Source organism: Ostrea edulis, chromosome 8, assembly GCF_947568905.1.
Source record: "Ostrea edulis chromosome 8, xbOstEdul1.1, whole genome shotgun sequence".
Classification (NCBI taxonomy): domain Eukaryota; kingdom Metazoa; phylum Mollusca; class Bivalvia; order Ostreida; family Ostreidae; genus Ostrea; species Ostrea edulis.
The window spans coordinates 5,431,280-5,450,847 of record NC_079171.1 but is presented as its reverse complement, the minus strand read 5'-3'; the positions used below and the strand labels follow the sequence as shown (position 1 = coordinate 5,450,847).

Here is a 19,568-nt window from a genome sequence, read left to right as displayed (position 1 = left end):
TGAAAACGTGCTCAAAAAGTTATAACCCCCAGGCCCAGTCTAGTCAAATCATGGATATTGGTCTGAATAGCTCAAATTAGGGGACTCAGGTTTGATTCCTGCTTGAACAATATTTTTTCCTTTCCATCACATTTACATATTTATATCACAGACAATTCTTGATAATTCAGTTTAACATGATAACACTTTATCTGTGTTTCTTTTGTAGGACGGTGGAGATTTGGTTACTTGCTGTGACGTTATTGATTGTAGACAGAAGACTGTGACGTTGGATCTGAAGCTCTGTGATAAAGACCGAACGTTTGTGGTCACTATCTGTTACAGTACTACTAATCTGAAGAGCTGCCTGTACTACAAATCTAAGTAAGTATTCAGTAATAAAGTAAGACTGAACTCTAAATCATGTTTATCTATAATATACACATTAAAAATTGTACACATATTGATACTAGTAAAACAGTCAAATTAGTCCACAAAAGATTATATATAGATAACTAGTAACACAGTCAAATTAGTCCACCAAAGATTGTATAGAGATAGATAACTAGTAACACAGTCAAATTAGTCCACAAAAGATTGTATAGAGATAGATAACTAGTAACACAGTCAAATTAGTCCACAAAAGATTGTATATAGATAGATAACTAGTAACACGGTCAAATTAGTCCACAAAAGATTGTATAGAGATAGATAATTAGTAACACAGTCAAATTAGTCCACAAAAGATATAGATAACTAGTAACACAGTCAAATAAGTCCACAAAAGATTGTATAGAGATAACTAGTAACACGGTCAAACTAGTAATTAATGTACTAATATTAATACTGTTCCACTAAACATAATGATACAGATAAGATATAATTAGTAAACAGCAGTGAGAGAGTAATGTTCTATCAGTTAAACTCACAAACACAAGTACATGTTAATTACACATCACAGACACAGGGCTGTAATTAACACAGGGCTGTAATTAACAAGGAACTGTAATTAACACAGGACTGTAATTAACACAGGGCTGTAATTAACAAGGAACTGTAATCAACACAAGACTGTAATATACCCAGGGCTGTAATTAACAAGCAGTTGTAATCAACACACTGATGTAAATAGCACTGTAGAGATGTGTAATTAACACCGTTTTGATAGATGTAATGAACACTGTAGAGCTGTGTAATTAACACTGTGTTTATAGATATTGGATTTTCTTCACTTTAGCAGTATCCCACTCAGCCACAAAGAGGTTGTCTCTGATGTCCACACATAAACCGAATGGACGGCGTAAATCACAGTGAATGTAATGGAGGAACTGTCCGTCCTGATCTAGGATGTGGATACAGTGATTGTATAAGTCTGCTGTCAGGATGTGACTCTGGCTGTCTGTAGTGATGCCGACTGGATAAAATGATTGCTCGGTATTAGAGGGATGACCAGTGTATCTAAATCGGAGTTTTCCTGACTGATTGACCACCACTACTGTTCTAGCTCCATAGTCAGCCACACAGATATCCAGGTTCCTATTCTCACTGATGTATTTATTGATATAATCACCAGATGAATAGAGAGGACGACCCTGATCATCAAACTGAATGCTTTGTTTCTCTGTGGAGCCGGAGTAACGCACGACTTTGGATTGTTTTCTATCATCACTGACCATGGTAACCAGGAGATCGTTACCCGCGGTACAGCAGACACCGCGAGGTCTCCACCCCTGTAGTGTGATCACGGTCCGTATCTTTGTATTCTTAATTAAGTTTACGGTGTTATTATTAGGGTCAGTATAAACAAGATCTCCGTCCCGTGTCACTGCTATGTCCCCCGGTACGTTCCCTGACTTGGTTTTTATTGATGTCAGTAGTTCACTCTGGAGGTTGAGCAGCTTCATGGTGTCGTTATCCCCGCGTGTCCAGACTTGATCTTCACTCAGACAGCTAACACTGTATAGAGTGTCATACCGGCTCATCAAGCAGTGGTTTGACTGAAGGAGACGATACAGCTTCTGCTGACTTCATTGTGTCGCCATGTTCTGTGTTAATGGATAATGGCGACAGGGAACCAAACATTTCATTGAGCTGATCTTTGTTTATTTTCTGAGGAGTAAACCTCGGTAATGTAACTCGAACTTTAGGCGGTAATGTTCTAAATTCCGATTTCCTAGTTTTGTAAGTAGAGGTTAAGGAGACGTTATCTGATGTTAGGATTGATTTCAAGTCGGACATGATATGTTTGAGTTCCGCCATTTTCTGTGTGATTTCATCTGTATTTCTATTCAGGGTAGAAAGGTGTTTGTTTTTCATCTCTGCAATGGCAGATTTCCGCTGATTGACAATGGCGGTGATCTCCCGGTGTAAAATTTCACCTTCTTGTTCGGCAGCTGTGGTCAATTTCCCGTAGTTTGTTTCTATGTCGGCTTTTTCAGTTTGGACATCGGACGCCATTTCTTCATATCGCGGGTAAATTCGGGTCTCGAGTTCCTCCAAATCTTCTTGTAAATTTTGTGTTTTAGCGCCGAGTTTTTCCAGACATTCTGATAACTTGTGACCTTCGTGTTTACCTGAGGAGACGCATTTAATACAAACAGGAATATCACAATTCTCACAGTGAAGTTCGCAGTGTTTTTCGACTTGTTTCGGACATCTTGGGTAGTTGGGAGTAGACTTTCTTTGTAAATAGGGCATGACATGATGTTGTTTAGAGGAGTCCGAGAGGTGTTTTCCTACACAGTTAACACAGAGATTTACGGCACAAACTTCACAATGACTCTGTAGGGGGACAGTCTCACAGAGGTCACACAGTAGGACTTCCTGAGCACTGCGCCGGGGATGCATTTCTGACGCCGGGATCACGAGTAGTTTACTGTCAATAAAAAAGGGGGATCTTAATAAAATATTTCAAAAGGTCAAAACAATTGACAAGAAACAATTACACTATGATATAATACAATAATTTTAATATTTCAAATGAAATGATAAGTAAAAGGCATCGATATACCCCCCCCCTCCCCGAATACTTATCATTTCCATTAGTGGAACTCTTCAAATTAAAGGCGCGTAAAGTCGTGCTACCGGGACAACATAATGCAAATACATTACTTTGGCATACGTAATATGAATTATGGTATTGAATACATATTATAACCGACTGCAAACCACAACACTGATTAAAATTCTAAAGTCAAATTTAGGAATTGATTATTCTTACAAGAAAACAGACGAACTTTTTAAACTATGTGAGAGAGAGAATCTACTAAATTTGCCAAATCTGACCGTGCGATATAAAGCCTCAATCTCAAGAAGAACTGTAAAGGGAAAAACCTATATGCACATCCAACACAAGAAATTTTCTTGTAATTAATGTGCTCAATGTTTTTAAAGTTATTCTGTCAGACTATGAAGATATTCTATTTTATCATACAATTAGGAGAGGTTCTTATGGCATGGACTTTGAAATCGTACACGAACACCCCCCACCCACCGCCACACCCCGTCAATATCCATATTTTAGAACAAGTTATATACATGTATATGCCAAACTGCATTTTTTAAAGACGTTTATAACACTAATTAACACACCTAATGCGTTTCCAAACTGCATCTAAGCTAATTTGAAAATTACAAAATATTGATGGACTTGGATGTCCAGAGAACATCGTTGTTTGGAATTTTTAAAACAGGTGTGGTGGAGTTTAAAAAAACATGTAACATCTTTAATAAGATAGTGTTAGAATATTTGAAAAATGCAGTTTGATTAATGGTAATTTTATTTAAAAATACACTATGTATTTTAACTCTTACAAAAAAGGGGGGGTCTATGTACATTTCGTTCCGTTTATGTCCCAGTAATCTCGCACTTGCTCGCGAGATTTGTGCATTTTCTTACCAATGACGCACAAGAGTCATCAAAGCACGATAACTCCAACGAGCTGGTAATGAGAAGTATTATATGAAATCATTATCTAGTTGATCAGATATATCTCACTGATCACAGAAATATCGATATTATTGACACTACAATGTCAGAATGCGTTGATATAATTTTGTCTAACCTGAAAATCCAACATGGCCTCCCTGTTCTTTCGACCTTCCGCCTAGTCCCGTGATTAAATACCTGTGCGGCGCGTCGGCCAGTATACGCTAGTGATGTGTTATCGCCTGGTTAAATTGTTTGCAGTTTGCTTTGACCTAGTTCATGTTGGGTAGCTATGACAACATTTACGTCAGAAGACAGAATTTGCTCTCATAAAAAATACAATCAATGTATATACAATGAATATTTGTTATTATTAATATGTTGACGGTGCTACCGTTTGAGCGAGCGCAGCTTCATGTATGTACATATTTTGTAATGTTCATGCTTTGATCAGGTTCAATTTAAACAATATCTATTTGCCAAATACTCATGACATGAATTTTCTCTCAGGGTTTTATATTAAAAATGATTAAAACGTGCGTACCGCGAAGAGGAGTGTATACATGAATGTGATTGAAATATTTTAAAGGGACTGATTCACGATTTTCCCCCAAATTTTATTTTTCACTTTAAATGGGTAGCTATGCCAACATTTACGTCAGAAGACAGAATTTGCTCTCATCAAAAATGCAATCAAATTTCTCCGTTTGTATTGAAATTCAACCCTGTGGGTCATGAATAATCTCGCATTTTAGGTACTAGAAACGGATGTTGCTAAAACGCGGAACAGAACGGAATTGAAGAATTAGAATGATTAATGTAGCTTAGAAAACACTTAGAATCGGACAAATACGACTTAAGATTTCAGGAATTTGTTTACAAGTGGCACAGCAATTTTATCTTAAAACATTGCACCATAAATTGATTAAGCTCAGATAAGTATGTGTATAAGTTTACATGGCGGAATACAGTCTTGTATTTTCGGTATTGACATGTGTTAGCGGGCAGGGACATCCAGTGGTGGATTTGGAGAGCAGGGGCCCAGGTCATTCCCTTTTTAGAGCAAAAAATTTACAAAATAATGTAAGTTAAACTTCAGCACCCCAAATTGCTGATGATTTCAGCTAATACTCGACTTTCAAATGTGCCCACCGCAGCGATGGGGGGTTCGAATCACAGCCGCGACATACCTAAGTCGTTAAAACAGTTAGGGATAGTTCCATCGCCAAACGCTCGGCATCAGATGTGAATGTCACGGTTCTCGGAAGTGACCTTGAAACGGATGTCCCGGAGGTGTGACACGCTAAAAAAAACCCTCACTGCTCAATGGCCGTAAGCGCCGAGCAAAGGCCTACATTTGAAGCCCTTCACCGGTCTTTGTGAAAAATTCCCCAGAGAGACTTTAAACAAGATACAATCAATCAATCCCCCCCTTTCGGAAATCCTGGATCCGCTACTGACATCTATTGATAAAGTCAAGGTTTATATGCCCCCGCCTTCTTGTAGGAACTTGTCACGTGTATATATTTACACATAATACATGTTTTAACATTTTGTGTTTGATTTATTACTTAAAAAAAAAAAAAAAAAAAAAAAACAAGCAGAGACTGAGTGACCACATCATTCTTCTAACATTAAATGAGCGAGAACTTCTAACAGTTGATTTCTAATCTAACTATTTATATTGATAATGAGATGACATTTTAATTTGATTTAAACATAAATTCTGGCAGCCTTCTAGCTATTTCATATATTACGGAATAAATCTGTTAAGTCTTGTTAATAGTTGCATTAGCTACATCTGACGTGTACATCTTAGTTTGAATTCATTCTGCTTCAATCGGGGGGGGTCAATCTGCTTCAATCGTTTTTTTTGGGTTTTTTTTGCTGTATCTCTTCGGGTTTAACAGATGCCTGCGGGATTCCGGTACATTTGACGTAAATCGCTACATATATGTACATTTATATAGAAGGGGTAGAAAAAAATAAAATCCATAATCACTTATCTTGAAAATATAAATTGCGATTAAGAACAAGTTAGATTTTAAAAGGTTATATATGGGGAATTTTTTTGGAGAAAATCGTTTTATATTTTTCAATGTTGTTTTGGGGTAGGGGGAGAATGAACACCTCTTATTCATCATTGGCAAAGTTTATAAATCATTTCCTGTGGTGGCAATCAGAAAAAAATAATAAAATTTGAAAGGTTTTTTGGAATTTAACTCAATCTAATCTAATCTAATCTTAGATCCACTCCGTATACTTTGTAGCGATTGTGAGCGTATCCTAGGATCTCATTTTAATTAGATTGGAATTTAACTTCTTGTATATTTGATTTATTTATTTTCTACAACACAATGTCACAATTGGTAGGAGAGGCGAAGGGGGAGGGGTGTCAGAAAATGATAAAACCGTGGAGAGGGGATAGCATCCACACCCCTTTCTTCCATTTTTTTTAAAAAAATACATATTTATGTGTATGGAGTATGCAAGGTGAAGATAACGAACAGTGATCGATCTCATAACTCCTATAAGTAATACAAAATAGACAGTCGGGCAAACGCGGACCCCTGGACACACCAGAGGTGGGATCAGGTGCCTAGAAGTAAGCATATCCTCTGTTGATATATAAAAAGGTGGATTCTAAGTATGTTCTCTCTATGATTTCTGCTTCCCTTAGCAATATATATTTCACGATAGAGCGTATTTAGTTTGACCTCATCTTGGGTAAAAAAGACAAAAAACAAACAGCTGTTTCAGTGAGGGTGTATCAGAAAATAAAGTATTCACATTTACAACGACCGAGTGAGGGTTCTTTAACACAAAATAAACTATACACAGTTACAACGACCGAGTGAGGGTTCTTTATCAGAAAATAAACTATACATAGATACAGCGTCCGAGTGAGGGCTCTTTATCATGCCTACGTCTAGCACGACAGGATATACCTCCGTTTTTTAAGGTTATATCTGAGAGACCGGTAACTTTCACTTCTATCGACCCCCCCCCCCCCCAATCAATTTAGAATTTGGAAGGTGGGCCAATTTGAATTCAAGAATTTTAAACAAATCATCCTCCAGCTTCCTAGCGATTACAGTGTTCGCCTCGCATGCAGAAGTCCGGAGTTCGAATCCCGACCGCGACAGTTAGTGACAATTCCAACACCAAACGCTCGGCATCAGATGTGAATGTCACGAGTCTTCGGAGATAACTTTAAAAATGGATGCCCCGTGTCAAAGCAGGCGTGGCACGCTAAAGAACCAGAACCCCCATTGCTCAAGGGTCGTAAGCACCGAACACACGTCTACATATTGAAGTCCTTCACCAGATTCGTTGATCTCTCCATATCAGTGGCAAATTCTCTCGAGAGACGTTAAATAAGATATAATCAATATTTCACCCCCCCCCCCATTATGAAAAAAACCCACCCAAAACAACCAGATACTACGTGCCTGTTTAATGACACTCAAAGTTTCTCTGCCTTGATATGCAACAATTTAAACCCAATACCTCACACATTTTATCAGGTCTTGCTTGTAGCGGTATGACATCATTATCTCGCCCGAGGACACACCTTCTATATATTTACTGTAAATTACAGGCAACACAAATAGGTAAATTACCTGGACTTTTTTTTTTCAGAAGTGCAAGTGAAGCTTGTGTATTGCGCCCCCTGGTGAGAAAATGACATGATGAATACGTTATATATACACGATTTATACCAATGTAGTTAACAATTTTTTTTTTCTAGATTGAGTTGAGTGGAATAATGAACCTCCAGATATCTATGTACATTCACACGTGTATGATTAAACGTGTGCTACACTCACGCATGCGAGCTTTTCCTATATTACCTGTTCGAGTCTTACTTCCTGAATGTTTTCTTGAACTAGTGAATTAGAAATTAAGTTAAACAAAACTTTCTTCCAGTGATGTATTCAATGATGATATGCTGTTTGTCTTATGGAGATTTATACCAAATCACCTGTACACAATTTGTGTGTTATGGAGATTTATACAAAATTTGTGTTTGGACTCGTGGTTTTCCTTGAAGGGTACTCCGGTTTCCTTCCACGAAATGACCTCCTAGTGCCAACATCCGTGAAAGCCGGTGAATAGCACACACAGTGATAAATCTCATAACTCCTATAAGCAATACATGTACAAAATAGAGAGTTGGCAAACACGGGTCCCTGGATATACCAGAGGTGGGGTATACCAGAGGAGGAATAAGCATCTCCTGTCGACCGGTCACATCTCATAACTCATACAAGCAATACAAAATAGTTGGGTAAACACAGACTCATGGAGAGGTGGGATCAGGTATCCTGGAGGAGTAAGCACCCCGTCCTATACCTTCATGAGGTGGACGAAGTAATCCGTAGTCAAAATCAGTGTGCCAAGAACGACCTAACATATAGAAGTTAACATTCCTTGTTACTTGCTGACAAGTATAAGTTGTGTAGGCGTATTCGTCGGGTATATAACATACATATTAGACACGTATCTGTCTGGGTATAGGACATACATATTAAATATGTATCTGTCTGGGTATAGGACATACATATTAGACATGTATCTGTCTGGGTATATGACATATATATTAGACACGTATTTGTCTGGGTATAGAACGTACATACTAGACATGTGTCTGTCTGGGTATAGGACGTACATATTAGACACGTATCTGTCTGGGTATAGGACGTACATATTAGACATGTATCTCTCCGGGTATAGGACGTACATATTAAATATGTATCTGTCTGGGTATAGGACGTACATATTAGACATGTATCTGTTTGGATATAGGACGAACATATTAGACACATATTGGTCATAAGTTCAACCCCAGGTAAGAGCGGAAGTGAGTATCCAAATAAAGTTTATGTGCTTTATATTAATTATTTCTTCACTTGGGGCAGTTATGTTCATTTAATAGTTCATTGCTATTTCCGTGCTATATATATTTAAGTCATAGATCATACCTAGTTCTTCACAATTTTTTCCAATAAATTCTGAAACGCGTGCTCTAGAGTTACTGCCCACATCTTTAATAATGTCACATGTGAGTCCTTAAGCTATAACAAAATGTGTATGTGTGTGGCAGAGTATGTGTGTGAATGTGTGTGTGAGGTTGAGTATGTGTGTGAATGTGTATGTGTGAGGCTGAGTATGTGTGTTAATGTGTATGTGTGGAGCTGAGTATGTGTGTGAATGTGTATGTGTGAGGCTGAGTATATGTGTGAATGTGTATGTGTGAGGCTGAGTATGTGTGTGAATGTGTTAATGTGTGTTAGGCTGAGTATGTGTGTGAATGTGTATGTGTGAGACTGAGTATATGTGTGAATGTATATGTGTATGGCTGAGTATGTGTGTGAATGTGTATGTGTGTGAATGTGTGTTAGGCTGAGTATGTGTGTGAATGTGTATGTGTGAGGTTGTTTAATTAAAATTTGCCACGTGGTTCTGCAGAAAATGAAAAGTTTATGGACAGACAGAAATAAGGTGATTAGAACAAGAGTACCGCAAACGGTGCACGCCCGTGAAAATGGTAATATAAGGTGCTTTCCTGAAGACGTAATTTGTAAAAATTTGTTTCAGGTATTTTTTTCCTCCATATATTCTCAAAACAGACTAATTTCAACAACATGTCAAATTTCTCAAAAACTGACGAAAATCAAAATCCTTGCAATATCTTCAATTTCCATACAGACATTATAAAACAAAATGATCGTCACTTGAAAATGGTGGGAGTACTTAGCCGGACAAATTATGTACCCTGCATTAAACAATAATTTTCAAATAAAGGTCCCAAAATCCTGCAAGAGAGGTTGAAATGGATAAACATTGCAACATGATCTCGAGTGATCCACAAAGAATCTACCTAGCAAGTTTCAGCTTGATAGGTGAAGAGAAATGCAATTAGAACCAGAAAACCCAGAACAGACAGACGGACGTACAAACATCACTGTACCATAATACGTTTCTCCCAAAAATCGATCACTGTTCGTTATCTTCATCTTTCGTAAGGTATTATGTTCTAAGTGACCTTGACCTTCTAGACTGACCTTGCTTCCAAATTCCCAGTCCCAAGGAATGAAGTACGATCAATTTCCGATGAAAAGTTTCGGTTTTCAAAAAATTTGATGGGTTTCACATGAAAAACTCTTAAATTAATTAACATTTACCAGTTCAAAGTGGCCTTGACCTTTCCAAAATGTCCTTGAGAGACTTGGGTCCAAAACTACTCGTCTCATGGAGCGTCTGTGGTCAATTAAATGTCTAATGAAATGTTTGGGGGATACGAGTTCGGACAGAAGGACTTATAAGCACAGACACGACAGCAACTAAATGCCCCCCCCCCCTGAAATTATTCAGGGAGGATAAGAATGACAGCACTGGTTAATAATGCATAAATTTATTGTCATCTTTTGTAACACTTCAATACAAAGTTAAGCGTCCAGATTAAAATCTTTGATATGCAGTTCATGTGTTTTCGTCACATCTAGTTTACAAGTATGAAGCAGAATTTTACAGACATACACACAGAAAGTTCATGCTAGGTTCTTTACGGTTCAGTGGCTACAACATAAGGAGTCTATATCAACGAGATACCAGTCAATATATCACGTATAACGATATACCAGTCAAAATATCACGTATAACGATATACCAGTCAATATATCACGTATAACGATATACCAGTCAATATATCACGTACAACGATATACCGATCAATATATTACGTATAATGAGATACCAGTCAATATATAACGTATAACGATATACCAGTCAATATATCAGACACCCAAGCTATTGACCTTTTGACCCCCCCTCAGTCGCATTTCATGATATACTGTCAATTCAAGTCCTCACTGCTATACAAAATTGGAAACATTCAAAGCCTGGGTCCCCTTTTGGTTGTATGATACAAGTACAGTTAAACCTCGTCATCTCAAAGTCGATGGAACACGAACTAAATTCATCAAGATATCCGAGGATTCAAGATATTGAGAGATAAATACTTAAAACATAAGTGTTTGGGACTTCTAAATCACTTTAACGTGTCCATATTCGAGATATCGGTGTTCGAGATATTGAAATCCAACTGTATCTTTAACCTGTATGTAACTAATGAGAAAATTCCTCTACAGATATCATGTATTGAACATGCGGTAGTTACATCACGTAAAACTTATACGGTACCAATTTTGATGCACCAGATGCACATTTCGACAAATAATGTCTCTTCAGTGATGCACGTCTCAGAATAAACTCGGCTAATGATGCATCATGGGATATACAGTTCATGTATAAAACTGTACGATAGGTAGTGTAGAATGAGAGGTTAACATAAGAGTCTAGCAGACCTATGAGTAGGTGATATAAATGTATGTCTGTCCGGCACTGGTTAGTATACAGGAGAAGACTAGCTTGTGAAATAAATACTTGGTATTACTCGTCATAAAGCCATAAAATAAAAATGTCATCCATAAATGTCTATTGTTAACACAAAGTAAAACTAGCAAAATAAACACCCAGGCCTAGTGTTTCTATAGCAACAGCTAACAAAATAAACACCCAGGCCTAGTGTTTCTATAGCAACAGCAAACAAAAAAATTATGGTTCACACTCATTCCAAAAAATGAGGGAGGATTACTCCATGATGTTAGTATATAGGTATTGATACATAATGTTATTATTTGTACATACGTCTCACATCACATGCAGTGTCAGCAACATTATTTATTTCATTACAGAGTTGTATAGCGAATCCACAAAAATATGGTTTTCAAGTGAAAGTGGTATTAAAAATTCATATATTAATATTGCATAATAATTCTATTATTTTAAACACACATATATCACAAATTTTGTGTTACAATATACACACTATGCTATGACAATTCCATTTGATAAAGATGTACCATTAAGACAGGCCTCATGTATTCTATCTATTCTGAGTAGAAGGTGTTCTCTTAATATTTCTTGTTTAACAATTTCTTAAAATAGAATGTTCTACAATGCTGGTATCACTCCTCCCACATGTTACATCATGTCTATAAATAACATGTCTATAAATACTAGGAGATGTCATCTTTGTATCTGATCCCTGTTTACTATTTCCATTCAACCATGGTATGCAGTCAAGCACACCTCTTATCTCTCTTAACAAAAAACCAATCTGCTAAAACGCTTTCCTGATCCAAAACACACCCCAGATCCCATTCACTGGAACGTTTGTCTTCATGGTCTTGTTTTGACCCGAACATTAGACATGGAAGCCATTATGAAATCACAATACATTTGACAGGCAATATGCGTATACACTTGAAGCTGAAGAGTTAGAATGGTGAAGAAGAGTCGTTGTCCTGGGGGTTGTCTTTATACCGCTGCTTCCGGAACTTAGCCAGCTTCTCTCGGGCTTCGATCCACTATCTCTCTTTCCGTAACATCTCTTGGATTTGTAATTCCTGTCAAATTCATAAGGAGTGAAAAAGGTTATGCAAGAAAAATCTAGATGATGAGGACAAAGCATATAAACAGACTAAGGTGTAGCGTGTAATCCAACATGGCCCTCGTGAAAATATAGAGTTGTGTTGATTTTGTTATTGGGAATTATAAAGTTGAGTTGATTTCTCTCTTGGGAATTACAGAGTTGAGTTGATTTTTCTATTGGGAATTACAGAGTTGAGTTGATTTTTCTATTGGGAATTACAGAGTTGAGTTTTCTATTAGGAATTACAGAGTTGAGTTGATTTTTCTATTGGAAATTACAGAGTTGAGTTGATTTTTCTATTGGGAATTACAGAGTTGAGTTTTCTATTAGGAATTACAGAGTTGAGTTGATTTTTCTATTGAGAATTACAGAAATGAGTTGATTTTTCTATTGGGAATTACAGAGTTGAGTTCATTTTTCTATTGGGAATTACAGAGTTGATTTTTCTATTGAGAATTACAGAGTAGAGTTGATTTTTCTATTAGGAATTACAGAGTTGAGTTGATTTTTCTATTGAGAATTACAGAGTTGAGTACATAATCAATATGTAGCCACTCAAATGAAAACAGATTACAATCTTTTTTGGCCACAATGAATGATAAATTGAATGAAAATTATTGCAACTTTCCGGTTAACCATAGATTATGTCAAGCCACGAAACATTTACATTCAATGTCTGAACTCCCTAATACAAAATTTATCCTCACAACAAGCCTGTTTTCAGTTGAGCTAGCTTAAAAATATAAATACAAACTACATGTATATACAATCATAATCTTGAATACTGAAGTGAGACAATCAATAGAATGAGAAGACCAGATATAGGTCAGGCTGACCTGTTTAATGCCGCCCACTTCACGGGAATCCACTGCCACGTCTACATCATCTTCATCTCGCTGTTTGTCCTGCTTTGCGGCCTTCACCAGGACCTCTGTCGCTCGCTTGACGGCGTTCCCAGCAGCCTACAGAGGAAGTACACAGAAAAATGAGGTTAAAATTAATAACGACCATTCAGTCAGTGTCCAATATTTGCCAAGGGAAATAACTCTGAATTTAATCAAACTGTATCACAAGTTGACTTGGAGCCTCTCTAGACTGTGGCATGAAGGGATTTTATTTTTGATACCGTGTCTGTATTTTTAACGAGTCCAAAAGCTTACACAGTTTCCGTTTTCTAATTAGTTAAAAAATCTCTTTGAGCCTGTCATGGTGATGCTGTTTGGTTCCAATCATTGACAGGTAACACTGAACGATATGTCTATCACAAAGGAAACATTGGGAGACAAAAACGAAAATCCAGATAATTTACTTAATACAATGCATCAACACTGAATACTGTCTGACAACAAAGACTGAACGAAATAGTGGAGAAAAGGAAATCAAGAGTTTCCCCATAAAAATAATTCTGTTTTTATTCTATAAGTAACTGTAAACAATATGTAGTATGTAAGCATGTAGACAGGATATCCGTAATGGACTCCTACTTACCTGAAGTCGCTTCATGGCAACCGAGTCCGGGTCAGCCTTGACCCTACAGGCCACTAACAGATGGGCTGTTGACCCCGCAACCTCTTTCGCTGAGGCAATCAGCCGCTCCTCCGTGGCGTGACCCTGAACCATGGCATTGGCTGACTCGCATAAGCTGTGTGTCGCTGCTGTCACCATTTTGGCCTGTCAGTGAAATTTTAGTTCATTAGAAGTGGAAGTGTGCTCAACTCCCTCAAATTGACAAATAATCTGCTGGAAACGTGGAAACCTAGGGTGTATTTACACTAAACACACGACTACAAGATTTTCATGTAAAGCAATACTGTTGTGTTAACTAAACAATGAATATGATGAGCTGTCATGTAACTAATGACTGAGATAGACTGTTGTGGTTCTGCTCATCGTTTACGAGTTGTGTATGGTGTAAATAATGGAAACATTCACTAGCCTAATGTACTGAGATCAGACATTCACTAGTCTCGCATACTGAGATCAAACATTTACTAGTCTTGTATACTGAGGTCAAACATTCGATAGTGTCACATACTGAGATCAAACATTTACTAGTCTATCATACTGAAATCAGACATTCACTAGTCTATCATACTGAGATCAGACATTCACTTGTCTATCATACTGAGATCAGAAATTCACTAGTCTATCATACTGAGATCAAACATTTACTAGTCTATCATACTGAGATCAGACATTCACTAGTCTATCATACTGAGATCAGACATTCACTAGTCTATCATACTGAGATCATACATTCACTAGTCTATCATACTGAGATCAGACATTCACTAGTCTCATATACTGAGATCAGACATTCACTAGTCTCGCATACTGAGAACAGACATTTACTAGTCTCGTTTACTGAGATTCGAAATTCACTAGTCTCATATACTGAGATCAGAAATTCACTAGTCTTGCATAATGAGATGAGACTTGTGGATCTCATTGACATACTGAGATTAGACTTGTGCGTCTCGTTGACGTACTGAGATGAGACTTGTGTATCTCGGGTGAGACTTACCGCTGATATGAGTCCTTCTGGCCACTGTCCATCGTCGTCCAGAATCTGGGATTTGTGGTACGTGGCACCAATCTGTGTTTACAGAAAAATGTAGAGTCAGCATATTTCTCTCATCACAGATTTCACATGGATTAACAATCAGCTTTTCTACACAATGATTTCACATGGATTAACAAATAGTTTTTCTACACAATGAGTTCACATACATTAACAATCAGCTTTTCTACACAATGATTTCAAATGGATTAACAATCAGCTTTTCTACACAATTATTTCAAATGGATTAACAATAATCTTCTCTATCCAACCACTGGATGTTTTTTGTCATAATTTGATGAAACTTCCGTAAAAGTATAAGATCTCATTTATTCTATATTATACTATATACGTCTCATCAATAGCTGTTCTAGGTATGTCGTGTGTTAATAGTTTGGTTGCATATTGTAGTTTTGAAATAAATACTTTACAAATAAATATTTTATAGATAAATACTTAATAAATAAATACTTTATAAATAATTACTTAGATCTTAGAGGTGTTGATAGTGTGTGTAATTGTCTACATTAAGGGCACGTTGCATACACGTTTTCCAATATTCATGAGAGTACGTAAGTACATGTATATACACCATACACCCGTCACCGGAAGGAAATGATTAATGAAATCACATGATACACCGTACATCTAAATCTCACAGAAAGATACTAATTTTGCTAAAAGTGTGTTCGTACAATAACTGTACAACTTATTACGCTATACGACAAACTTCATAGATGTAATACAGATCGGGATCTTAGACCCGTTTTACCTCTTCCTGTTCTCTCTGAATCTGTCAATAGGAGGGCAATATAAACAATCTCTTCAGCGACATTAACCATTTCACAGAGAACTCTTTAGATTAGATCTCTTCAGCGACGTTAACCATTTCACAGAAAACTCTTACATTAGATCTCTTCAGCGACATTAACCATTTCACAGAAAACTTATACATTAGCAATCAAATAACAAACTTTTCACGGTGATATTTTCTTTTCACTTTTATTTGTCAGAAAAAGAAAAATATGAACATTACAATATAATATTGGTCGTGTAACATTTTGTAATAAAGCTATAAATGTGAATATAACTGGTGATTACAAGCTTTTAATTGCACGTGGATATGTACTAAAGTCTAGAGGCATTTATCTGTTTACAAGTATCTGTAGTCAATGTGAATAATGAAGTCTAGAGGCATTTATCTGTTTACAAGTATCTGTAGTCAATGTGAATAATAAAGTCTAAAGGCATTTATCTGTTTACAAGTATCTGTAGTCAATGTGAATAATAAAGTCTAGAGCCATTGATCTGTTTACAAGTATCTGTAGTCAAGGTGAATAATAAAGTCTAGAGCCATTGACCTATTTACAATTATCTACAGGGGCTTTCCAATGACAATAAAAAGAAAATATTATCCAGAAGAGAGTGGTCCATTTACTGTAAAAAAAATTATCTACCAATTATTTAAGGGAATAACAATTATCTACCAATTATTCACAGGGGCTTTCCACTGATAAGCAAAGTAAAAATTATCTACCAATTATCTACAGGGGCTTTACACTGATAAGCAAAGTAAAAATTATCTAAAGGGCTTTCCGATGATAAGCAAAGTAAAAATTATCTACCAATTATTTAGAGGTTTCCAATGACAACAAAGAAGAATCATTATCAGGTCTACAAATTGTCAAGAGAGATTTTCCATTAACAATCAAGAGAAAAATTATCTACAAATTGTCAAGATGAATTTCCATTGACAATCAAGAGAAATATTATCTACAAATTGTCAATAAGGATTTCCATTAACAATCAAGAGAAAAATTATCTACAAATTATCTACAGAGGCTTTCCACCGATAAGCAAGGGAATGATTATCTACAAATAAATTTAGAGAAATTTCCCATTGCCCAACAGTTCTACCATATCTTGGAGGTTCCACGCATCAATTTCTCTGCATTTTAACAAACTTAGAGCACAACAAAGTCACACAGAAACAAAACATGTTTGAGATGAACAGCAAAACAAGATAGGGGACACAAGATTAACAGCAAAACAAGGTGGGGCCACACCCTCACTGTGATTCATTCCTGAAAAAAGACTCTTGTCATCTTTATTAGGACCACGGTGTCACTACTGAGGATTTTCTTTATTTTTTTTCCATTACGTTTTTGTCAGCAATCTTTCTGGTTAGATCCAAAGACTATCATTGAACTCAATCAAAATTTGAACTCTTGTGTTATATTTAAGTAGAAATATTAGCATTGTGTTGAGAAGCCAAGATTTCTGTTGAAACTAAAGTCTGAGATTTTACATCAATTTTGAATGCTCAAATAAAAGAAAACTCAAACCTTATTTTAAGATTTTTGAGATATTCACATCAGGTTTGTCAGCCTTGACTCCCCAGTCTAAAGCAGTCACAATTCTGACGGCTTCCAAGAGATGATATGTGTAACAAACAACTGATCAGGCCAGGAGGTTATAACAGTTTTTAGCATGTTTTCATACTCAACCTGCGTGGTCTAAATCATGCTCATACTCAAAAGGGAAGGACATATAACTTATCAAATCATTCAAACGATTGATTAAATATTATTCAACGTCCCTCTCGAGAATCTTTCACTCATATGGAGATGTCACCACTGCCGGTGAAGGGCTGTAAAATTTAGGCCTATGCTCGGCGCTTATGGTGACTGAGCAGGGAGGGATCTTTATCATTCCACACATGCTGTGACACGGGACCTCAGTTTTTGCAGTCTCATCTGAAGTACAGACCCATTTAGTCGCCTCTTACGACAAGCAAGGCGTACTGAGGACCTATTCTAACCCAGATCCCCACAGGATTATTCAAATGAAGTAATATGCTCAACATTTTTGAGTTTGTTTCGAAGCTTACTCAAGAGTTCTATACTTAAAACACAAACATGGAGTTTAAGTAAGAGTATGGTAAAACTTTTACAACCTCAAGGCCAGGTGTGCAATAAAAATAGGGGAGGGTTAACTAAAACATGAATGTGCTATCAAAAAGATAACTCAAGAATTCAGAGACTGGCACAAATCTGGCAGCAAATTCTTCCATAGATTGTGGTATTACTTCCAACTCTGTTCTCTAATATCATGTCTGGATAAAACCTACTCCTAAAATATCCTATCTGGATAAAATCTACTCCTAAAATATTCTTTCTGGATAAAACTTACTCCTAAAATATCCTATCTGGATAAAATCTACTCCTAAAATATCCTTTCTGGATAAAATCTACTCCTATAACATCCTATCTGGATAAAATAGACTCCTTTAATATGCTATCTGGATAAAATCGACTCTTATAACATCCTATCTGGATAAAATCTACTCCTAAAATATCCTGTCTGGATAAAATCGACTGTCTATTGAGGCCTTACAGTTTATATATTGAGATACAATACATTGATACAGACAGTGATCATACTATATATATATACCAGTACACTGCAAAAATAAAACCGACACCTCAATGTTGATATCTGTCTACCTCTTAAATCTCCATTTGAATGAATTTGCTTAACCTTTGATGATAAAATAATACAAGATTTGTTTTTTCTTTCATAGAGAATCAGGTAATTAAATTTTTGAAAACATTTACAGCTGAAATCCAAAGTTTTGTACTCAGCTCAGTTGTTGAAAGAAAACAAAACAAATGTGGCTATTAGATTAAGAGGTTAAAAATACACAAGGTGAAATAGCCATATAATAACATGTCAAAGCGAAGCGCATTGGTTGCTAAGACAACGAGATTTACATCTTTGCGCGTGCGAACCTGAAAAGTTAGAAGAGCATGCACATGTTCAATACACAGAAACATTAGCACAAAGGTTCATCATTAGAAACAGATAGGGTTTGTTTTTATCTGGACAAAACGATGGACACACCTACCATCTATAAGACTGTCTCGTCACAGACATCAATGACAGTTACAGAAACATTAAAACATGCAACAGCACAGAGAACTTCTATAATGAGCGCTGATTGTCAGTCACTGTATTAAGTCATAGATTTACCATGCACTCTATCTCTGAGAAATCTACTTGCATTTTGTTAAAAGAGTACATCTAAGCAGAGGATAGCTTTTGACGGCTACAGCTCTCAAAGAGTTGTATTTTTTCTTCTTCAAAGCAATGACATGCCTAAATGATGATCAATTTCTGTTAGGAGTCCACATGCCTTGTTTTTTTTTCTCTCTCTCTCTCAGTATCGTGTACAGAAAAGTTTTTAAACACATCTAGACTTATAGACCAAGAGTCTACCATTCAGAAACACCCCCTCCCCCCAAATTTCACACAACTGTTAGTCACATAAGTTAACCCGGACATGTGTCATTATGACTACCTACAGCACAGATCAATATAAAGTTCCTGAAGTTAACCCGGACATATGTCATTATGACTACCTACAGTACAGTTCAATATAAAGTTACAGAAGTTAACCTGGACATGTGTCATTATGACTACCTACAGTACAGTTCAATATAAAGTTACAGAAGTTAACCCGCACATGTGTCATTATGACTACCTACAGTACAGTTCAATATGAAGTTCCTGAAGTTAACCCGGACATGTGTGATACCTAC

At 36.6% G+C, this 19,568-nt stretch overlaps 2 pseudogenes; both read right to left on the bottom strand.

Annotated features, from left to right (window-relative positions):
* Window positions 1–393: 393 nt before the first annotated feature.
* On the bottom strand, window positions 394–2,847 carry LOC130049858 (uncharacterized; annotated as a pseudogene).
* An 8,509-nt stretch (window positions 2,848–11,356) lies between these two features.
* The window catches only part of LOC130049860 (talin-2-like), an 8,741-nt pseudogene continuing 529 nt past the window's right edge, over window positions 11,357–19,568 (bottom strand).